The following is a 25,214-nucleotide window of genomic DNA, read 5'->3' as shown; positions in this document are numbered from 1 at the left end:
ATATTTTATCTTAGAAAGATTTACTCTGGAAAGATTTTACTTTCCATTTTCCTGTGAATGCAAAATTCTAAAAAGAAGAGTTTTAAAAATCAAAGTACAGTGATTTATGGAGCATGAAACACTTATTTGAGAACATTTTATTATTCCTAAAGATTTTTATTTACTTATTTTTAGAGATAGTGGAAGGGAGAAAGAGAGAAACATTCTCAGCCCACAACCCAACTTGTGTCCCGACTGGGAATTGAACCGGCAACCTTTTGATCACAGGCTGGCTCTCAAACCACTGACACATGCCAGGGAGAACATTTTAAAAGACTGAAAGCTCTCAAAGCATATTGTAAAACTAGGCTTTTGAAAAGTGTACCTTAATTATTGCACTTTAAAGATGGGAGAAAATATATGTAACTAAACCTGCGGCTGGGTACTACAGCTGTGTCTTTACTATTCATAAAACTCATGTACTCACACACACAAAGAACAATGAAAAAATGCTGATTTCTGAATTCAGTTATAATCTGCTTTATTACTAAACATATTACAACTTCCTTTGTGTATCATAAACTGTGAATTATGGCATCATTTTCAAAGGTGCCTGTCTTCTTAGCACAAATGGTTAGTGTGTGCCCATTTCTCCCTTTGGTTCCCCTGCTCAGTGGGTATAGACTTGGTATGGCCATTCCAGGAGAAGCTCTACCCCTGGAAATTTGACCAGGGAAACTTCCCTTGTAGAAGTTCCTGCCCCTTAAGTCCTCAAACTATGCATAGATCTTATGGTGTGCTGGGTCTGATATCAGTCACCCAGTGCTACTGAAAACAGCATGTGGGGAACAACTCAGGTGCCTCAAGGAAGCTAAAGATGCCATTTCATAGGCCCCACTGCTGACCTGCAGAATTATAACTTAGAGTGGGGCCTGGTTCTCCAAAGGATCTGCATGCTTTTTTTTTTTTTTGGATGTTAAATTGTTGATTACTCATGATAATGAATGAATGATACACAAGCTTCATTCCCACCTATAATTTAATCTGGCACTGTAATTCAGTGCAGATATACAGCATATGATGTGCCAACAATCATTAATAACCATAAAAAAACATGACTCTACTTGGGTGACCCTTTTACTGGTGAACTCCTGGTCACAACATAGTATCTGTCAATTCAACTGCACCAAGGTTGCTGAAGACACCTGGCTTCTGTGCCCAAGCAGATTGTAAATAAATGTCAAATGGAACCCAGCATCTCTCACTTCACACTGTTGGGCTAACTTACCAAGATGGCTTCAAAGTAGACTATCTTTACACAGCGCATTAAAAAAAAAAGACATTTATTCAGCGTGTCAGTGTGAGAGACATTCACACCTGTATAGAGAAGTTTTGTGAGTTAATTTGAGCCAAACTGATGACAACTGCTTCAGAAACAAAATCTCAACAGATTGAAAAAATGTTCTGGAAAAATGGCAGTTTTGCACCCTGCTTTATACATTACAGTCAGAAGAGAGGATGGAAGTGGGTTATATGAAATCCATTGGTGATATTTTAGGGATGCAAGAGAAGGCAAAGTAGGGAAACTTCTGGGATTAGATAAGAGGTAAAATGATAAAAACATACTTCTTTTACATAGGTGGGTACAGGATAGTTAAGAGTTAACAATTAAAGCAATAAAAATGAAGGGACATGTGGTCTCCCCTCTAGTCTAGTATCTGTGTTTTGAGGAATGTGGAAAAGGAAATTACTTTGATATTCCAAAGGTATGTTATCATGGATGCAAAAAGATAATAGATAGACTTAATCAAGGTAAATATTGACTTTTGTCAGGGAACATTCTAGCCTAGGACATGATTACCTACCATGCCCTGTTTTTAGTTAATAAGTTTTAATTTCAGACCATCCTTCCTGGGTAATTTAGGTCTCTAAGTTAGTAAGGTTGCCTCTCAGGCCTCCCCAGAGCTTGTTAGGTTTAGTATCTGGCCCATTTTCATCCATAAACATCATGATCAGAGTATTATATTTAGCCATCAACAGTACATGTACAAAAAAAAACCCCAAATATGTACATTAAAACCCTTTGTTGTAATGCATCACATTTATGCTTCTTAAAGTTAAATGGCTTCCCTCATGTTTCTGTTAGATCATGGGAGAAGATTTAAGAACAGATATCACCCTTGTCCTCTCCAACAGAGTTGGACAACAGAGTTGTATGCATTTGTGCGAGTAAGGAGCAGGCTTTGGTCCGGAGAGATAATGGTGCTCTGTTGGGTTTGGGGGTTCAGGAGAACAGCGCACATTCTCATTGTTGTAGGATGTCTCTGGGGAAGGAAGTGCATGGAAAGGGGAAAGAAAAAACTTACAGTGTGGTCTCCATGTAGGGGCTCATTGTTTCTGACTCTACTGTGACCAATTACAGAAGAGAGTGGCCTTTTCAGCACTTCCAGGTCTTTCTGCTTTGAGTGTTGTGGAAGCTGATGAAGGGACTGTGCTGATGTCTTTGAAGACACATCCTCAAAATGAAGACATGACTCCTCAGCATATCCTCACCTGAGAAAAGAACACAGAGTGGGAGCGGGACAACATGGCTGTGTCTCAGGTAAATATTCTGTCCTGCGTCAGAAGTGGTGTCACCTTTTTTTCTAACATTCCTAAATTTAGAGTCTGCAACCTTTAATTCTGTAGTTCTGCTATTCCTGCCTAGTGAGGTTGTTCTGCACTTTTTTTCCCTTCAACATTGTCAAGATCAGCTCTTTAGAATGCTTCTCTCCTTTGTCCCAGAGCCTCCTCTGCATTGTCTTTATCCAAGCTCACCAAGGGCATGAAGAATTCTCACCATGAATTAATGACCTTCAGCTACTGAACACATCCCCTCTGACAGATCAATCTGGAAAGGCACCCGTGTTCAGCATCCCTGTTGAGATAGGCTCAGAGGTTTGGGTATTGGTGAAGAAGGGAAATGTAGGTTTTAGGTTCATTTGGCTACATCCTTAGCTCTATAGATCAGGATTAGTTAAGTAATAAAAATAGCTGAGAAAGTTCTGACAAAAGAGAGCAGTTAGCCTTGCTCACTAGATTGGTAAGAAAGACTATTTAAATACAGTGTTAGAGTACAAACATGGGAGGTATGTGTGAGATGACATTTGCAAACACCAGTGTTTTTTGTGGTAATATTTAAATTATGATTGATTTATTTATGTATACCAGTAGTGTCACACCAGCAATGACATATCACTGGAAATCCATTGTCCCAGTCTACCTGCTATTCACCTGTCTGAGGTAGATTTTTCACTATACAGTTAATAGTTTCCCTTTATCATTAACAAGGGTCTAGCAGGGAATTATTGAGAGATGTGAAGAAATCGTCACATTTCATATAGAAAGTCCCCTCTTTTTTTAAGTTTCTCATTGTTTTGGCAAATGAAGATCCCAGTTTTCTCTACCAGATATTGACTTTTGACGTGGAGTGTTTAATCAATCAGTCTTGTTTCTGTAAATTTTGATCCCATGCCACATTTATGTTACAGAGATCCTTTGTTTTATCTCTTTTTGTATTTTCATTAAAATTGACAAAAATCATTAATTTTATTTATTTTAATATTTTCACTGTATTTTAGTTATTTATTTTATTTTTTTCATTACCATTTAGTCCCCTTAGGGTCATATAATTAATGTATGTTCAAGTCAGTTAAATTTCTAAGATACAGCTCACCATAAATCATACACAAAAAGTTTCTAAGAAATGAAAGACTAAGAAATTATCATTTTAACTTATTCTGTGTTATTATATGTGTTCGCTTTCTTGTGGTGTTTGTAAAACAGAGTATCATCCACAAAAAGATTGATGATATTTAAAGATTCAGAAAATAATCTTGATGTTATTGATGTGAATATTCTATTTACTGTCACTATTAATGTGCTCATAGTTTCTGTATGTATGTATGTATGCACAAAATGTTGACATTATTTCAGCTATTCTTCATACATGCTTAACCTGTTTTTGTTATTCTTCTCAGTTACAAAAACTGCCACAAACATTCATGACAGTTCTTTGTTCATCCTGGTCTGTGTTCTTCTTGAAAAATTCTAGATCAAGTTTGGAATAATACTTAAGGTCTATCATTTACTAGATGTTTCACAAAATATTCTCATAACAGAGGAAGAATAACCTTATTCTCATATTACTTGTGTATATTTTAAATTAATATATGCAGAACTCTTGGAATGATATCTAGTACTGTAAATAGTATACATTCAAATAGGATTGTGGTTCCTATGTTTCTTATTCCATGAGGACTATAAATTCCATAAAACTTTTCCAGTTCAAAGTTATGTATGATTTTTTTCCCTGTATTTTCTTTTTTGTTCTATTCAGTAATATGGCATGTACACCAGAGACAGTGGTGTCACTAGTAAAAAGTGAGCTCATTAACGGTGTGGAAACACAAGTCCCATTCCAGGACTCCTAAAGCAGAATCTGCATTTTTACAAAACTGCAGTTCTTTGTTTTCTGCATTGAACTTGAAAAAGTCCTTAATACTTCCAACTTACCATATCTTTTCCAGCTGAGAAATATACACAATTGATTCTGAATGACACAATCACAACTCTCAGAAACCCGTAGGCATGTGTCAATGCCTTAATTTTAAAGTTTATTTTCCCGAAAAGTAAAATCTCTATAGTGGATTTGTGGTCATGTGTCATCCTCATTCCTCAGTGTTAGGAAACACATTAGAGAATATCACTGGGTCAACATGATCCTTACTGCAAGTCTTGACTGGTGTGGCTCAGTTGGTTGGGCATCATCCTGCAAAGCGAAAGGTTGCAAGTTCCATTTCTTGGTCAGGGCATATGCCTGGGTTGTGGATTCAATCCCTGGTCAGGGGGCTTATAAGAGGCAACTGATCTCTCATATCGATGTTTCTTCCCCTCTCTATTTCCCTCCCTGTCTCTCTAACAGTAAATAAATAAAATCTTTAAATAAAATGATCTTACTAGATAATTCAGGATACTCTTCTAGTTCATTACTTCTAATACTGTTTTAATATTGGGTCATGTTGTGAACCCTGCCTGTGGCCCTTTGGTAAATGTATCATTCCTTTCAGGGATCAATGACCTTCAGGGCTGTGGCCGGAGATTTCTTTCAGGAGGAGTGGGAATGCCTGGACCCAGCTCAGTGGAAACTGTACTTGGATGTGATGATGGAAGACTACAGCAACCTGGTCTCCCTGGGTGAGGCTGACTTCCTTTCAGAGTTCCTGCTCCACTCACAGGCTTGTTTCCTTAATTAGTTTAACATATTTTGGAGACATTTGCTATGTATGGTAGGCTTTCAGATTCTTGTTCTCAAACAACAAATTGGAGGCTTGTTTGTATAGAAAAGAAAGGCTTCATGATGTACATGAAAGAGGAACACAGTGTTTGAAAATTTTGCATGCTGTCTAGAATAATTATGGTGCTGTCAGAAAACAGTATTTTAGAAAATCAGTTTTTAGAATATCCTAATTTCCTACCATGTCTTCTCACCTGAGCATAAACTGGATTTAAAGTGGGAGAATCTCTGTCAAAGCTCATGTTGTTTTTTTCTAATAAATAGGTCTTGTTGTCTCTAATTCAGTCCTGGTCCCCCTTTTGGAGTAAATGAGGGAGCACTGGGATGTTAACAGAAAACAGATATTATCTGGTCACCCAGGTAGGTGGGAATTAGGAAGCAGGTGACACAGGTGAGAGGCCCAAACGTCATGGAGAAAGCTAGACCTTGAAGTGTGGTTTGGAAAGCTACTTCAGTGGAAAGGATTTTGAGAAGCCCAGGTTTGTTTCTGTTGCTGTCATAGCAGGCCAGCTCACCTCCAGCACACTCCTACAACCTCTTGGGTCTCTCCTGTTCCAATGACCTCTGTCATCACATTAGCAGTGGGGTCAAAGTCCTCCCCTTTGAACTGTGAGGGTTACCATGGTCTGGCTCTTCTTCCATTTGGGGATCTGAGAAAATTAATGCACATTGCTGAGGAGTTGTATAATAAGCTATTTTATTTTATTGTTTTTTTTAAGATTTTATTTATTTATTTTTAGAGAGGGAAGGGAGGGAGATAGAGAGAGAGAGAGAGAAACATCAATGTGCGGTTACTGGGGGTTATGGCCTGAAACCCAGGCATGTACCCTGGCTGGGAACTGAACCTGTGACACTTTGGTTCGCAGCCCATGCTCAATCCACTGAGCTACACCAGCCAGGGCTTATTTTATTTTTAAAATTGATTTTAGAAAGGTAGAGAGAGGGAGAGAGACAAACATCGATTTGTTGTTGCACTTATTGATGAATTCACTGGTTGATGGTTCTATGTGCCCTGACCAGGGGTTGAACCAGAAACCTTGGTTTATTCTGATGACTCTAACCATCTGAACTACCTGGACAGGCTCATTTTTTTAAAGGTTTCTTTTTGTCTCATGCAAGGAATTTATGAAGGAAGTGGTTGAGATCCTGGAATTTGGTACAGAGATCTCAGAATCCCTGGGGACAGGTGTCATGTTTTCTGGTTTATAATTTCTTATCCTATGAAGGCTTCAAAATAGATTTAATGATTTCATCAGAGCAGAATGCCCCTTCTGAAAATGAGGAAATTTAATTTTCTGTTTTAATTCACAGTGTTCTTTTGCTTTGTATGAACTAACATAAGAAATTTCTGCTCTATATTTTTAATTCTTCTGTGTTAGAATAGTTTAATGTATCTATTTACCTTGTAAAGGTCCTTAATAAATTAGAATAAACTATCCAAAATAAACTAGAATAAAATAAAAATAAACTGCCATAGGTGACCTTCAAACAGTGTCCACCACATAGGGAAGTCTCTATTCTTACCTGATTCCTTTATCACTATCATTTTATCATTCTCTCTTGTTCAGTCCAAAGCTGCCTGGGACTATGTACTATGTATTTTCACTTAATAATTAGTTCTTGGCCACATTTGTGCTTTTAGATTACTGAGTGCTGAGATAGCATGTCTGAATGTTGTCCTTTGGTAAAAGGTGAGTTACAGAATTATTATACACCCTACATTTAGGAAAATGTTTTGTTACTCAATTTAAGTTTAACTTTAGACCAAAGCAATGATTAGATTTTTCATTTGTTTTCCTCAGGCATGTTTCTTAATTATGGTGAACTTAATCTCAAATGTTTAAAGATCAGTTATTATTTGAATATTTCACAACTTTGTTATGATTTTCTTATTTAGAAATGAAGGCTTTTTTTTTGTAGGGTGGATTGCAGCCTACACATTTTGTGTAAGAATAGCCAAAATAGTAGTGTGCAGATGATGTTTTATTGAGTTGTACGTTTGACACCTGCATGGTTTGGCAAACCAATGTCACCCCAATACATGCAATTAAAGAAAAAAAAAAGAATAGCCCTGGCCAGGTGGTTCAGTTGGTTGGAGTATTGTCCCATACACCAACAAGATTGTGGGTTCGATTTCCAATCAGGGCACATACCTAGTGTATGAGTTACATCCTTGATCAGAGCACATATGGGAGGCAAGAGATCCATGTTGCTGTTTTACATCAATGTTTCATTCTCTCTTCTGTATCTCTCTGTTTCTCCCCTTCTTTCTCTATCTCTCCCCTTCCCTCTCTCCCTTCCTCTCTCTCTAAAATCAACAAGCATATCCTAAGGTGAGGACTAAAAGTAAAAAGAAGTCCTGGCTGTTGTGGCTCAGTTGATTAGAGTGTCATTCCATACACCAAAAAGTCACAGGTTTGATTTTCAGTCAGTGCACACACCCAGGTTGTGGGGTTGATCCCTGGTTAAGGCATGGGTGAGAAGGCAGGTGATTGAACTTTCCCAGATCAATGTTTCCCTCCCTCTCCCCATCTCTCTCTCTCTCTCTCTCTCTCTCTCTCTCTAAGCAATGAAAAAATGTCTTCAGGTGAGGATAAAAAAATAAGTAAAAAATAAAATTAAAAATTAAACTAATTTATAAAAGGAATAGTTGAAATACGTCAATAGCTGAAAATTTTCTTGTTTCATTTAAATATTTCTTTATTAAAATTATTCTTTAGAGCTATTTTTTTGGTAAATTTTTTCTGCCATATAACACATACCAGGCTGATATATCTGTTCATACCATGCCCCTCTCCTTTCTTGGAGAGCAAATAAAAACTATTCTCTCTAAAAAAAAACAATGCATGCCAATGATGCAAAATTCTTGCAGTTTTGGGGGACACACCATAGTTAAAACTCATAGTTATATAGAAGGATTCTTTTTTAATAGTACTTCTATACAGTACTCAGATTTGGGGAGATAAATTTTCTATTCTTGTTTTTCAATTCCATAATATGTACTCCTTTTTTCATGGTAGTTTCCTCAAATTTAGTTAATTGCATTTTGGGGGTTTGTTTCTATACATTGAAAGTGGCATCCTATAGTAGTTGTTTCTTTGTGACTTGTGTTCTTCAATCAAAAAATGTCCTCAAAGTTTTTCTATGTGGTATTAGGTGATAAGATCTGGTTCCATTTCGTGGCAAAGTAGTATCGCATTGTACAAATGTTACATTTTCTTCCTTTATTCATCTTTCCCTGATGTTTGGGTTGCTTCTACCTATTACAGGCTTTTGTGAATAATGCTGCAATGGACATAGGTGTGCTAATCTCTCTTGCAGATCTTCCTTTGACTTTTTTTTGGTAGATATCATGAATTAGGATAGCTGTATCATAGGACAATTCTGTTTGTTAATTTTTTGACAAATGCCATTCTGATTTTTATACTGTTTGCACCAATTGATATTTTATTCAAATGTGCATTATGGTCCAGTTTTTCCATATTTTTAAAAACATTTGACTTTTTGTTTCTTTGATAGTGGCTATTTTAAATGGTGTAAGGTGATATCTCATTGCCTCCTTTTAAAATAGGAATGCAAACTTTCATATGCTTTTATGTACCTAAGGAACCATTGAAAATATGCATTGACCTGAGAACAGAATGTTCAGAGAAGTAGAAGTCTGAAGATGAATTTTTTAAATAGCAATTTTAGGTTCACAGCAAAATTGTACAGAATTTAATGAGAATTCCCACGTGCTCCCCTACCCTCAGATGTATAACCTTCTACTTCTCAATGTCCTCCATCACACTGGTACATTTGTTATAGGTATGAACCTACATTGGCACATCATCATCACCCAAAGTTTATGGTTTACCTTGGGGTTCACTGCTGGATTGTAGATTCTATGGGTTTGGAAAAATTAACAGTGAAATATATTTACCATTATACTATCATGCACACTAGTTTCATGGTCCTCAATGTTCTCTGGGCTCTACCTGCTCATTTATCCTTCAAACTTTTGCAATAATTTATCTTTTTATTGTTCCTCTCATTTAGCTTTTCCTGGAATGTCATGTAGTTGTCATTAGATAGTATGGAGACTTTTAAAATTTCCTTTATTGACTTAATTCTTTAGGTTATCTAGGTATCTAGGTTTCTTCCATATATTTTCATGACTTGATAGCTTGTGTCTTTGGTTTTTAATGATTTTTTTGTCTTCCCCTGAAGACCTTTATTTTTTATTGCTTTTAGAGAGAGGGAAAGATAGAGAGAAAAACATCGATGCAAGAGACAAGTATCAGTGGGTTGCCTTCAGTACACACCCAGACCAGGGATTCGAACTTGCAACCCTTTGGCTATAGAATGAAACTCCAACCAACTGAGCCACATTGGCCAGGGCAATAGCCTATTTCTTCATAGTGCTGAATAATAGTCCATTGTCTGTATTTATTACAGTTTACTTGTTCATGTACCCTTTGACAGATATCTTAGTTGTTTTCTATTTTTGGAAAATATGGGTAAAGCTAGTATAAATATTCACTTGTAGGCTTTTGTGTGGTTAAATACTTTCTGCTTTCTGGTTAAACACTAAGGAACACCATTACTGCAGTATATAGTAAATGTATATTTAGTTTTATAAAAACCTCCAAATTGTCCTCCCTAGCAGCTGTGTAGCATTTTGCATTTTCACTAGTAGTGAATGGAAATTCTGGTTGTTTCCAGAATCCAGAGCATCATTTGTTGTCAGTGTTCTGGATCCTGACCTTTCCTGTAGGGGTTTAGTGTTGCTTCAGTGTGCTGTTTATTTAATTATCATGGTTTTAAAATGAATTTCCTTGATTACATAAAATATAGAGGATCTTTGTGCACACTAATTTTCCATGTATACCTCTTTTATAGTGTGCTGTTGGTTAAGGTATTTGTCCCATATTTCAGTCAGATTGTTTCTTTTATCATTGTTGAGTTTGAAGACTTCTTTGTTTTATAGAATAGTCCTATACATGTTATCTTTTGGATATATTTTTTTCTGAGGCAGTAGCTTCTCTTTTTGTTTTTGTTTTTGTTTTTGTTTTATGAGGATGACTTATCTGTTTGTTGTTTTCCTTAATGTTTCACTGGAAACATGGAAGTTTAAATCCCAATACTGTGGATTGAAAAAAAACTTTGTATGTCATATTATGTAGTTGTCTGTTTTGTCTTATTTTCTACCTTTAAGATATTTATTTTCAATTCTTTGTTAATTAATTAATATATTTCCATTAATATAGTGCAATATCTATAGTGCAGTATCTATAGTGTCTATAGATTTATCAGGATTTTCTGATTGACATTGTTTTTTATTTCTCCATATGCCTCAGTGTTTTTCTGTTTCTTTGTATGCCTCAATATCTTTTATTGAGGTTTGGGAATTCTGAACAACCAAGCTTTATTAACTTGCTTTCTATAAGAAAACACAAATGACAGTCAGTTGTGCTAGAAGTTGTAATTTCTGTCAAACCTGTTCCACACCTGTTCTGCAAATCCTTTCTGGGAATTTATATTCTCTGCTATTTGTGTGTGTAAGTTCACAATTTAAAATGTTTTCTGTTTCTTTTCTAGAGCCCATGATATCTTTCTATTATTGAAGTCTGTCCTCAGTACTACAGTCTCTTTGGTGTTTGAATGATAACTTAGCTTTTTTTATTGACAAGCCATTACAATTAATTCACAGTGTACTGCCATTCTCTTAGTGCTCTGTGTCCTGCCAAACAGAAAAGCATCCCTTGGAGTGCTGTAAAAGAGCCAGATCACTGAATATACAGTACCCTTATCTCTTGCTCTTCTGAGTAGAAACTGGGACTTGGAAGTTTTATCACAATATTGTCATGATGTGCCAGGGAGAGAGAGCAAATATTGTCCGCAGATGTAAACAACTTTTGTATTTTTTTGATATGACTCTCACTCATTTTTACCTTTTTTGGGAATGCTCTGAACTATTAAGTCACTTCTGAAGTACTCAGAAAGGGTCAGCAATTACTGGTAATTTATGTCATTGTGGAGAAATGAAGGTTTGGTTCTTACTTTCTTTTTCTTTTCTTAAAAATGTTTTAAGATTTTATTTATTTTTAGAGAGAGTGGAAAGGAGGGATAAAGAAAGGGATATGTGAAAGAAACATTGATTGGCTGTCTCTCGCACACACCCCAACTGGAGACCAGGCCTACAACCCAGGCATGTGCCCTGACCAGGAATCAAACCTGAGACCTTTTGCTTTGAGGGACGATGCTCAATCAACTGAGCCATGCTGTCCAGAGCTTAAGATTTTTTAAATTTATTTTTAGAGAGAAGGGAAGGTAGGAAGAAAGAGAAGGAAGGAAACATGGATGTGAGAGAGAAACATTGATTGGTTTTCTCTTGTACATACCCCAACCAGGAACTGAACATGCAACCCAGGAATGTTTCCTGACCTGTAATCAAACTGGTCACCTTTCACTGGTCACTGACCTTTCACTTTGTGGGATGACACCTAACTGACTGACACCAGTCAGGTTTAGTTCTTACTTTCTGCCATCAGATTAAAGTCCTGTGATTTGTGATTTGTATTAATTATCTGCATTAGAATTTAAAGTATACTCACCAGAGTTTTGTATGTGTGATCCTTTATTTGGTATCTTTCAACTATGTCCTCTAAAGACAATCAGGCCTTGTTTTGAAAGCCAGAAATAGAAGATTTGTTCCATAAAATAATACTGGTAAGATATACAGGGTGTGGCTTTGTGAAAATACACTTAATGAAAAACTGGGAATTGGAGGAAGAATGTGACAAGGAGAAAGAATGTAATTATGGACAGAACTAACCTGGGGCAGTTATTCATAAGAAAATCCTTGTTACCTAAGGAGGTAAAAAAATTACATATCTTGGGAAAACTCCCAGTTTAAACCAGTTCTATATGAAGAACAGTGTGTTTCTAGATGTAAAGACTGAAAACAGTTTTCTAAGGATATATATTTTGGAAAAGGAAATGTGGAAAATTTGGGAATTCACCTAATCTGTGGTGTGAATAATCATTTGAATTGTTTAAAATGTAGAGAGTGATTAAACTTTCAGTCATACATTTCTACAAATTAGAGATTTAGAACACACATAGAAAATCTAAATGTCATCAATTTAGTAATACCTTTAATAAAAACTCTTTATTCTTCCCCATATAATCTTTTTTTGTTTCTATGTGTATGATTTTTGTAAACTTGGGAGAATTTTTTAATATAACAATTATGGTTTAATAGGTATCACAGGATAGTTATTTGTGAACAAGTTTACATATTTAATGAAATTATAGCTGTCACTAAAAGCCTTTTTATTTTCAATGATTGCCAGGGTACATATAATGGAGACAGAAGTTATCAATGCAATGAACATTGGAAAAACCTTAACCAAGAGTCAAATCCTAATAAACTTCAGAGAACTCAGCTTCTAGAAAACCATTATAAAATCTTTTACCAAAAGTCAAGTCACAATATACATCAAATGATTTATGTTTTGGAGGAGACAAACAAACAAAAGTAAATGTGACAAATCTTTTAAGAAATCAAATCATACTGAACAAGAGGATATTCATACTGGGGAGGAAGCTTACAAATGCAACCCGTGTTGTAGAGTATGCAATCAAATATTTAATCTAATTAGAAACAAGAAAACCCAAAATGGAGAAAAACCTTACAAATGTAAAGAATGTGGTAAAACATTGAATTGGCCTTCAGGTCTTACTCTACATCAGATAAATCATACTGGAGAGAAGCCTTACAAATGTAAATCATGTGGCAAAGGCTTTAAGTGGCATACATATCTTACTCTACATGAGAAAATTCATACTAGAGAGAAACCTTACAAATGTAGAGAATGTGGGAAGGCCTTTTATCAGCACTCAAAACTTACTCAGCATCAGAGAACACATACTGGTAAAAATCTTTACAAATGTAGAGTATGTGGCAAAGTCTTTAAATGCCATTAATGTCTTACTGTACATGAGAGAATTCATACTGGAGAAAAAACTTACAAATGTATAGAATGTGGCAGAGCGTTTATCCAGTGCTCAAAACTTGCTCAACATCAGAGAATTCATACTGGAGAGAAGCCTTACAAATGCAAAGAATGTGGTAAATCATTTACCTGAGCTTCAAGTCTTACTCAACATCAGAAAATTCATACTAGAGAGAAACCTTATGAATATAGAGAATGTGGCAAAGCCTTTAACAAGCACTAGAAACTTACTCACCATCAGGGAACTCATAGCATACAGAAGCAATACAAATATAGACAATGTGACAAAGCCTTTAAACAGCATTCATATCTTACTCAACATCTGAAAATTCATAATGGTGAGAAACCTTGCAAACATAAGAAATGTGGTAAAGCCTATTCTCTGTATTCAAGATTTACTCAACATCTGATAATCCACACCTGCAAGAAACCTTACAGGTGTAAGGCATGTGGTAAAGCCTATAGTTGATGTTCAAGGCTTACTGAACATCAGAGAAATCATACTGGAATTAAGCCTATCAAATATAGAGAATGTGGCAAAACTTTTATCTACAACTCAGAGCTTACTAAGCATCAAAGAATTCATATGGGAGAGAAACCTAACATATGTAGAGAATGTGGCAAAACCTTTAGCCAGTCATCAGACCTTACTGAACATCAGAAAATTCATGCTGGAAAGAAACCTTATGAATGTGAATGTGGCAAAGCCTTTAATTGTTCCTCAAAACTTGCCATCAGATCATTCATACTGGAGAGAAACCTTACAGATGTAACAAATGCAGTAAAGCCTTTCCTTGGCATTGGTATCTTACCAAACATCAGATAATTCATTCTCGAGAGAAGCCTTACAAATGTCAAGAATGTGGCAGAACTTTTAATTATCATTGGGGTCTTACACAACATGAGACAAACCACAGTGGTGAGAACCCTTACAAATGTGGAGAGTGTGGCAAAGCCTTTAATCACTCAACAAAACTTATTCAACATTAGGTCATTCATATTGGAGAGAAACCTAACAGATGTAAAGAATGTGGTAAAGCCTTTATTTGGCCTTCATATCTTACTCAACATCAAAGAACACATACTGGAAAGAAGTCTTACAACTGTGGAAAATGTGGCAAAACTTTTAATTAACATTGGTGTCTTACCCAACATGAGAGAATTCATACTGGAGAGAAGCCTTATAAATGTAGCATATGAGCCAAAGCATTTAATAATTGTTGGTATCTCACTCAACAGCAGAGAAGTCATAGTAGAGAGAAACCTTATAAATGTAGAGACTGTGGCAAAGCCTTTAACCTGTGCTCAAAGCTTACTCAACAGCAGAGAATTCATGCCAGGAAAAACAATAAAAATGTAAAGAATGTGACAGAGCCTTAATTCAACATTTACAGCTTGATCAACACATAGGAATTTACAGTAGAGAGAAATCTTGAAACTGAAGAATGTGGGAAACTATATCACAATGGACCTGCAGCCTCACTGAATATCAGAGAATGCATGCTGGGGAGGATTTTTACATTTGTAATAAAGGATGAAAGTTTTTTGTCCAAAATATACACTTCACAAAAGTCCAAAGAATTTATGCTTGAAAGTGATTTTAAGTACATAATTTTTTTTCCCCTGGCCAGTGTGGCTCAGTTGATTGGAGTGTTGTTCCTTAAACAGAAAGGTCATGGGTCTGATTCTGGTTCAGGGCACATGCTTAGGTTGCAGGTTCGGTCCCCACTGGGCATGTGCAGGAGGCAACCAGTTGATGTTTCACTCTCATTGGTATTGCTCTCTTTCTCCCTTTCTCTCTGGAATCAGTGGATATATTTTCAGATGAGGATAAAAAAGATATAAGAATTTAGGAAAGATGTAATTGAAGATGGATTTTAAAATATAAGAATTAACAGTAGAAAGTAAATAATAGTTTTAAGGTATTGCTCTAAATCAGAATTTTATTATAGAGAATAATGCAAAGTTTAAAAACAGAATAATTAGCCCTGGCTGGTGTGGCTCAGTGGATTGAGTGCCAGTCTGCACACTGAGAGATTGCCAGTTTGATTCCCAGTCAGGGCACATGACTGGGTTGTGGGCCAGGCCCCCAGTTGGGGGTATGCAAGAGGCAACTTGTTGGTGTATTTCTCACACATTCATGTTTCTCTCCCTCCCTTTCTCCCTCCTCCTCTCTAAAAATAAGTAAAATCTTAAAAAAAACAGAGTAATTAATCTTTGCTGTGCTCCAAAATATCAAGGGGATTGATATAAGGATATCTATAAATATAGTGTATTCTATTTTATAGTGACAGTATTTGAGATATTTTGAGAAGGAAATATTAATGTGATTCAACTCTCATATCAATTGATGCTACTATATTTTTATTCTTAGTGTATATGTGAAATTATGGGTTTGATTGTTGCTGCCTTAAAATCTGTGAGCTTTTCTATACTAGGAGGGTTTCATGCATATTCAGTGGAATATTAAGGACATTTTAATGCACAATGTGTGAAATAAATCTAAATGGAGATGTTTGTGGTTGACTTCCTAGAATGTTTTGTATGTCACCATGAAGGGTATCTTTTTTTCCCATTAATTTAAGACAGAAGAACATTTTGAATTTTAACCAGTTTTTCCAATTACTTTTTAAAGAGTATTATGCTAAGTGAAGTAAGCAGACAGAAACACAACTACCATGTGATTTCAGTAATGTGAAATGTAAATAACAAAATACATGAATAAACAAAACAGAAACAGACTCATAGATACCGAGAACAAACTGGCCCCAACTGGTGTGGATCAATGGGGTGGACCTCACTTCACAGAGTAAAAAGTCACTGGGTCGATTCCCAGTGAGGGCACATTCCTGGGTTGCAGGCCAGCTTCCTGGTTGGGGATGTGTGAGAGGCAACTGATCAATGTTTCTCTTGCACATCAGTGTTTCTCTCCCTTTCTTTCTCCCTTCTACTCCCTCTAATAATTAAATAACATCTTTAAAAAATCCCTGAAGCTTGCCAGATCTAGAGAGATTATAAGAAAAATTGGTAGTTACAAAATAATCATTAGGATGTAAAGTACAGGATAAAGACTATAGTTATATAATATAATAATTATGTACACTGTCAGGTGGGCATAAAATTATTGGGAGAATCACTTCATAAGTTATATAAATGTCTAGCCATTATGTTGTACACTTTAAACTAATAAATGTTATGTGTCATTGAAAAATTATAAAGGATTTTAATAGACATCTTCACAGAAGATTACAAATGACCAAAAAGGAATTCACCAAAATTAGTTGATCAGAAAACAAAGTCAAAACCATAATGAGATATCATTTAAATCCTGCTAATATGACTATAGTAAAACAAAAAATAACAAGTGTGTAAAGATGTGTAGAAAACAGAATTCTGATACATTGTAGAAAAAATGGTGTAGTCACTGTGGAAAATGGTGTGGCAGGGCCTTAAAAAACTAACCTGTGTTGCCCTGGCTGAGTAGCTCAGTTGGTTGGCATGTCATACTGTATACCAAAAGGTTGAGGGTTAGATTCTGGATCAGGGCACATACTTAGATTGGGGATTCAATCCCCTGTCAGGACATGTACTGGAGTCAACTGATTGTTGTCTCACTCTCATATCAATGTTTTTTTCTCTCTCCCGTCTCTCTAAAATCAGTAAACATATACTAAGGTGAGAATTAAAAAAAAATTTAACTGTGTTATCCAGTAATGCCATGCCTAGATATATGTCCCCCCAAATTGAAAACCAGTATTCAAATACATACTTGTACAGAAAACTTCAGCACTATTACTGTTAGCCAAAAGCTGGAAACTAACCAAATATCCATCAGCAAATGAATAAATAAAATGTGGTATAGTCTTACAATGAATTATTCAACCATAAAAAAGGAATGTCAAACTAATACACACTAGACATAAAAGGTCACATTTCACATGATTCCATGTACATACAATGTCCAGAATAGTTAAAACTGTAGAGATAATAAGCACATATTTTTCAAGATATCACTTCCAGGGGTGGGGGGAAAAGAGAGAATGGGAAGCAACTGTATTACTGGTAAAGGGCTTCTTTAGTGGATAATAAAATTATGTTAGAATTAGTTATAATGTTTGTACAACATTGAATGTACCAAATGCCACTAAATTGAATTTTAATACAGCCAACCTTATACTATGAATTTCACTTAGTTAAAAACCAACAGAAATAAATTAACTTCTTAAATCCTCTTACACAATTAAGTCAAAAGGCCCTCTGTGGCCAAGTTAATTTTTGCTATACATCTGCTGCTCTCATTTGTGTCAAATTAAGGACTCTGTCCCTATCAATTGGATGAAATCTTTTACTTTCAGAGGTACTTGACATTCAAAAATGTTACTGGCCATAGAATTCTCTGAGGAAGAGTGGGAATGCTGGGATGCTGCCTAAAGAGAATTGTGCAGAAATGTGATGTTGGATAACTATAGGAAACTGCTTTGCTCTAAAAATCAGTAACTAGTCCTGACCGGTGTGGTTCAGTTGGTTGGGCGGTGTCCTGCAGAGTGAAGGGTAGCCATTTTTGTTTTGCTTAATATTTTATGTATTTTTAGAGATGGGGGCAGGGAGAAAGAGAGGGAGAGAAACATAGGTTTGTGAGAGAATCCACTGCTTGCCTCTCATACACCCCCAACCAGGGACTAGCCTGCAACCCAGGCATGTGCCCTGATTGGGAATCGAAACCAGTTACCTTTCAGTTCACAGGCCAGTGTTCAATCCACTGAACCGTACCAGCCAGGGCAGAGTCACTGTTTTGATTCTTAGTCAGGGCATGTGCCTGGTTTGTGGGTTCGTGCCTGGTTGGGGCACATACAAGAGTCACCTGATCAATGTTTTTCTCTCACACAGATATTCTCTCCCTTCCTTCCTCTCTTCACCTATCTCTAAAAAATAATAAAATCTTTATTTTATTTTTTTATTTTAATCACTGGTCAAGTACAGTTTTCTGACTTTTACTCCCATTCCAGCCCACCCCTCCATCCCTCCCCACCTCCGTCCCATTACCACCCACCCCTAGTTTTTGCCCATATGTCCTTTATATTTGTTCCTGTAAACCCTTCCCATTCTCCCCTGAAATTCCCTCTTCTCTCCCCTCTGGTCACTGTCAGCCTGTCCTCTATTTCAGTGTCTTTGACCATATTTTGCTTGTTTCTTTGTTTTGTTGTTTAGGTTCCTCTTAAAGGTGAGATCATATGGTATTTGTCATTCACTGCCTGGCTTATTTTGTTTAGCATAATGCTTTTCAATTAATAAAATATTTTAAAAATGAAAATCAATACATATATTTGTATATATTTAAAATTTTCCTTGTGAGTCTTTGAGCAGCCCTGACTTGCTACTCTAGGAATAAAGGAAAGGAGATGTTGGTCAAATAATACCAAGTTTCAGTTACACAGGACGAATAAGTTGTGGAATTCTAATTTGCTGCATGGTGACTTCAGATAATAATGGTGGATAATATATTTGAAATTTGCTAAGAGGGCAGATCATAACATTTTCCAACATAAAATACCCTAATTATGGGTATTTTAATTTATGGGTATTTTAATACCCTAATTAATTAAGTTAATTGACTTATCTTTAATAAAATCTTTATTTTATTTTTTTATTTTAATCACTGGTCAAGTACAGTTTTATTAACTTTACTAATAGATAAGTCAATTAACTTGATTGTGGAAATATATTTCACAACATATATGTGTATTTTTTTGGATGTGAGCAACACCTGGATTTGCAGGTAAACAAGGTGCTGGATAGGATGGCTCCTACAGCACACATTTTTTAATGAGAAAGATGCAAAACATGCACAACTTTGCTTTCATTTGCTTTAACATTTTTGGAAATTTTAAACTCCAGCCCCTCAATAGATAAAAAATAGCAAACCCAAATTATAATTTCTAAACTGCTAACTGTGGAGAGATCTTAGGGCGGGGCCAAACCTGAACACGGACATAGAAGAGGTGGATCTGGGCATGTTAGCGTAGAGAGTGGACACTCGACTTCTCATCTCCATGTATCAGGCTTTCCTCTAGTTCTGACTTTCTGAAGTTGTCACAAATGTACGATTTTATTCTACTTAAGCCCATTGTCAATGCCATGTACTAAGTAACCTGCAACTTAATGTGCTCACTGTGAAAATACTTTCATTTTGAGCCTGATTTCTGTATACCAATAGATTCTATGAGAAGCATTTTTTAAATCCTCGAGTAGATCATCAAGTAATATTTCATGACCTATGAAACACACTTAGCATATCAGGACAACACTCAAATCAACTGAGCTACCCAGTCAGGGAAAACTTAATTGATCTTATTTCATCTTTTTTTTTTGTATTGGTGTCATCTCTGGAAAGCTACTGGCAAATCCAAAGTAATGAAGTTTAACCCTGTGTTTTCATCTAAAAGTTCTACTATATGTTTACCTCTTACATTTACCTCCCATTTAGTTTCTGTCTTGGTTACATTATAACTATTTTTATTTAAAACATCTACTGAATGAAAGTCCCAAAATGGGAGCTAAGGTTTTTGTGAGATGGGTGTGCCGTGAATAAGAAATGCTTAATATTAACATAATCAGATTCCTTATACATTTTAAAACTATGTAATTTAAAAACCCTCTCTTTCCCTTAGTTTTAATTCTGAACATTTCACTCTATTATAAATTATTAATATTTTTTTCAGTTAGAAACATTGTGATTCTCTAACTTTAAATGCATTGAAAATCAGGCAAAGCCTGTTTCCCATACCAGTTGTCTTCTCCATAGATTCTTGGGCAGTTGTGCATATTGATACATCACTACATATGTAGTCTCTTTAGTTCTGGATTATGTAAAGCAGAGAAGGCATCCAGATGTGTCCCTTAACAATCCTGACTGACCAACCTTGCTGATAGTACGGAGTATACTCCCCATCTCTTATCCATGCCTAAGTAGGCACCCCTTCACAGGATGGGGTTCCCATGTTCAATGCCACTACCTTAAGCAGAGACATGTGGTAAGGATGTTTATTTCCTTATGTGAACCATAAAAACAAACAGTAGCACTAGTTTTCCAATTATCAGTAGCATCAGTTGTACCATTAAAAAATTTAATGTGAAATATGCAAGTTAAAACCTATTCTATTTGCTGTGGAGCTTCTGAAGATGGTCCCGGCAGACTTTGGATCAACCAGATCATAAATGTGCACCTCACAGGAATTTCTAAAAGGTTATTTCCAATAAAGGGCATCTTTCTGTTTTTCTCAGAACTAATGTGAGTTTTGAAACTTTTGAAATATTTTTTACCCTAATACTTTTAAAAAGATTTTATTCATTTATTTTTAGAGGGAAAGATTTTTTCATGTATCTACTAATATAATTTAGAAGTAGAATAAACAAACTGTTTGGCTTTCGTTAATGCTTACATATCTAAGTGTAAAAGGATAAAACTGTATTTATACTTTTAAATAAGCATTTTATAATGTTCTCTTTTGATTTTCAATGGACTCAGAATACATTCTAATTCCCACTTTAATTTATTCTTTGTCCCAGGATTAGTGCAAAGCATGTTATTATTTTCTAACATTTCAGGATTTCCCAAAGATTTTTCTGTTATTGATTTGTATCTTAAATCCACTGTATTGTAATATTTTTTATGACTTGAAATCTTTTAAAACTTACCAAGACTTGTTTCATGGCACATATGCAGAGTCTTGGTATAGTATTATGAGCATTTTTAAAGATTGTGTATCATTTTCATGTTTGGTGGAGTGTTGTTATGAAGAAAAATCTCAGTTTTCCTTTTGTGTAGGGAAAAATCCCTACTGTGGTTTCTCTCCTCCTGTCTTATTTACTCTTACTTGACTACTACACTCTCACTAAGCACTATACTTCTGACACTTCTGGTCACCAAATGTGTGGGGTTTTTCCCCCTTCCAATGTTCTGGGACAACAGCTGGGTATTGTAGCACTGAAAGCAATTCTGACACTGTATCCCAAAAGATAGCATCAGATCCCACAGGCTGCCCCTTCTACCTACAACACAGATGTCAGTCAAATCTGGTTGACAGTATTGTTTCATGTGTGTTTAAAAATAAATAGTCTGGCCCTGAATGGTGTAGCACAATGGATGGAGCATGAGCTGTGAATCAAAGGGTTGCAGGTTCGATTTCCAGTCAGGGCACATGTCTGGGTTACAGGCGAGGTCCCCAGTTTGTCGGGGGGGCATGAAAGGCAACCACACATTGATATTTCTCTCCCTCTCTTTCCCCTTCCCCTCTCTCTAAAAATAAATAAAATCTTTTTTAATTGAGGAAATAGTCTTTATCCTTATGAATATGTTCATTTCACTCCCTTGTGAGTTTTACAAGGAATAAAACTTCTTGTAAACGAAATGATTTCTTGACTTTCACCAATAACTGTCCATTTCCCAATGCTTTTGAGTTTGATGAAAAGTTCCTCCAACCATGTACTTAATTTGTTTATGAACATGGGTGTGCATGTTGAAATCTCTTTCATGACTGTTTGCAGTATTATAAAATAAAGTATAATCCCCATAATTACATTCCAAATATCATCAAAATTATTCCCAACATTGTATTAAATATGTGGTAAATGCCGTGGACAGTATGGTTCAGATAGCTGGAGGGAGTTTGTCCTGTAAACCAAAAGGTGGCACTTGCAGTTTGTCACATGTGTGGTTTGTGGACTAGGTCAATAGCGTGTAGAAGACAGCAATGAATCCATGGTTCTCTTTCACATCAGTATTTTTCTTTAAAACTGGAAAGAATTCTTCTTAGTATGAAAAGCAGCCTTTGCAATAAAAATAGGAAAGTTTTGAGTTATCATTAATAACAGATATCACAGTTATACTTAGAGGAAAACTGCAAACATAATGACTTTGGAAGGACTTCTGGCAGGACGAATTTTTACTGAGTATCAGAAATTCATTCTGGTGGAAAAGTTAACACATGATGTGCATTGCAATGTATGTAACTGATGGTCAAACATAACTTAAGTCAATGTACGTCTAAGAGAAATGTATGACAAAGATCTTATCCAAAATTGAATCCTTGGGGGGTCATCGTAACATTAATTTTGGAGAGAAATTTTACAAGTATTAGGAATAATGATGTGGGTAAGGAAAGGCTATAACAAATGATAACGAGGTGAAGGGGAGCTCTTGCAGTGCCCCTAACATGATCCCTTCCCCTTCCTGCGGCCATCTCATCACAGGTGTGGCCACTTGTCACTCCCAGCCACTTGCTAGAACCACTCTGTTGTAAATCCTCTGTGTCTCGACTTGGGAGGCGCTCGACAGCGGAGGCGAAGCGCACGCGCAGTTTCTTGCAGACCTAGAAGCGGCTCTGGAGTAGCCACATCCTCCCCGTCTTCCTGCTGGTGGTCTTCCGGTGCAAACCTCTCGGTTCAGTCCACAGCGTAAACTAGTACGAATCCTTGGGGTCGCTGCAAACGTTGAAATGCCCCACTTCTGAACCCCCTACAGTGGTGAGTCCGGCCTCCTAGTGAGAGGCGGGAAACACAGACCTCTTCCCTCCGGGAGGGGGCGGGAAATGGGTTGACTCAGTGTTCGTTTCCGCGGAAACTCAGCCAGTTTCGCCGGTAGTCCCTCCCTTTACACCGTTGGACACCGTCTGCTCTGCGGTTTATCAGCTTAAAGCTCTTCCCTGGGCAGCCCTCCCACCCCACGTTGTTCGAGAGACAGCTCGAGAGACAGCTCGAGAGACACACTCAGGAGATGCAGTTAAACCGTTTGCGCCCCGCTTCCCACCTCGCCTCTCTGGGTCCCTGAAGCCCGGACTGCACTCGGGCCTGGAAATCTGCAGGACCTTCCCCTTTGATAAGAGACTCGAATCCCAGAAAGAGCACACTTTCCATGGGGTGGGACTCAGGAGGGAGAACACACTGTCTTCAGGAGAAGTGACCTGCCCCACGAGGGAGGGGCTTTGTGGAAGCGGAGACAGTGAAGGGGCAGCCGGAAAGCGGCCGAACAAGGCTGTGACGGGGATCCGGAGACGGACTGAGGGAGACTGACTCGTGAGGTGAAGAAAAGGTCCGTGAGGGGCCGTAAGAGACGGCAACGCAGGGGATGTGGGAGGGATGGGACCTCGAGGTAGGACTGAAAGGGTAAGTGGGGAAAGGAACCTGAGGAAGGAGACAGAGAAGAAATGCGAAGGAGACGGGGAAGCCCCAGAGAGACCACGAGAGCTGACAGGGAGAGGGGCCTTTGAGCAGACGCGGGGGCAGCAAAGGGCTATGCGCTTCAGACGGAGGGAGTGGTTCTGAAGAGACAAGTTAGGGGAGCGAGGGCTGGGACGGAAAGGGGGTTTGAGGTGACGGAGCTGAGGGACAAACAGCACTGAGAGTCTGCCAGCGGGGGGCCGAGGTGACGGGAAAGATTGTAACGGGGGCTGCAGAGGGGACACAGGCATGGGGGTGGGAGGAGGGAAACACCCAGACACATGGAGATGGGAGCAATCAGAAAGATCAGGGAGAAACAACAGCTAAAGGTGAAATAGGTTTCAGTTGTTTCACGGAACAGGTGTAGGGACAGGAATAGAAAAAAAGGGAGAAACAGAAAAGTACAACAGTGCAGAGGGACAGGAAAGAGACAGAAACAGATCCATACACAAAAATACATGGTAACGGAAGAAGAGGAACCGTGATGTAGAGAAGTGGTAAGCTGGTGGGATGTAGATAATTAAGTTGTGAGATACCGACTTGTGGCTTTATATGTTTAATTTAACATTTGCCGAGTTGTTTCCTTTAAATAGATTTGAATGAGAATTACAAATCTCCAGTTTATAAGGCTTGTGAATAGTATAAAAATTTCTTTTCAGTTGAAACCCCTTAGTCACTCAGGGCAGAGACTTCTCTGTTAGTCATGGTTCCCTTCTCATTTCCTGGGATGGCAAGAGAGAGGTGACCTGGGACATGAAGTAACTAAGCCTGTTATCAAATGATGCTTTTTCAAGGAATATTAAAAACATTGGGTCTTATTTTTTTTCTTCCCTAGGGATTTACTTCTACACCTCACATTGAATTTATTTTTAAAAAACCATTGAGATAAATCTTAGTCTGTTGAATACCTACTTTTCTGTAACTAGTCAGTAAGTTTTGAAATAAGCATTGGGGATGTTTCTTAACCAGCATTTAACATTCTTTTCTAAGTATGAGGTAGTCTTAACTTTTTTAAAACTATGACCACAGAAGTTATTACATTAAAAAGAAAAAAATCCCAGATGGGCTCTGGCTGGTGTAGCTCAGTGGATTGAGCTCAAATCAGTGACCAAAGCATTGCTGGTTCGATTCCATAGGTTGTGGGCCAGGTCCCCTCTGGGGGGCCTGTGAGAGGCAACCACACATTGATGTTTCTGTCTCTCTCTCTCTCTTACCCTATCTCTAAAAATAAATAAATAAATTTTAAAAATACCATTATACAATCCCAAATTGTTTTCCTTTTAAATATATTGTATTTAGTTTATATTCTGAACTTGTATCCTCTCTACTCTTTATCATATGTGGAAATATCCATTGGTACTTAGTCAATAATATCAGGCTATTCCAGTGTGCACTTACTTGGTAAGGATGTCAGTGGTCTTAATAGTCAGAACATAGTTTCATGAGTTGGACTAATGTTCCTTCCATTTATGTGATTTGTTGAATTAGTGAGCACAAAGAAACTGTTCCCCTCAAGTCCCTCTTGTCCTTTCTGTGAAAATATTGAAGGATGGACTGGATTGACCTGAAACTTGATTGGAACAGAGCCCATCTATTCATTTTGTAATTTGATGAATGTATTTTTATAGCTAAGTTTTTAAAAAGTTTTCAGCTTTACAACCTATTATCATTTTATGTTTTTAAAA

At 37.0% G+C, this 25,214-nt stretch overlaps 1 pseudogene; it reads left to right on the top strand.

Moving 5' to 3' along the window:
• Positions 1-2,566: 2,566 nt before the first annotated feature.
• On the top strand, positions 2,567-23,382 carry LOC123824124 (annotated as a pseudogene).
• The last annotated feature ends 1,832 nt before the right edge of the window (positions 23,383-25,214 follow it).

This window comes from Phyllostomus hastatus, unplaced genomic scaffold, assembly GCF_019186645.2.
Source record: "Phyllostomus hastatus isolate PE091 unplaced genomic scaffold, TTU_PhHast_1.1 phas_contig_549, whole genome shotgun sequence".
In the NCBI taxonomy this organism is placed as follows: Eukaryota; Metazoa; Chordata; class Mammalia; order Chiroptera; family Phyllostomidae; genus Phyllostomus; species Phyllostomus hastatus.
Note: the sequence above shows the minus strand (reverse complement) of the source record. Positions and strands in the feature narration are given on the sequence as shown.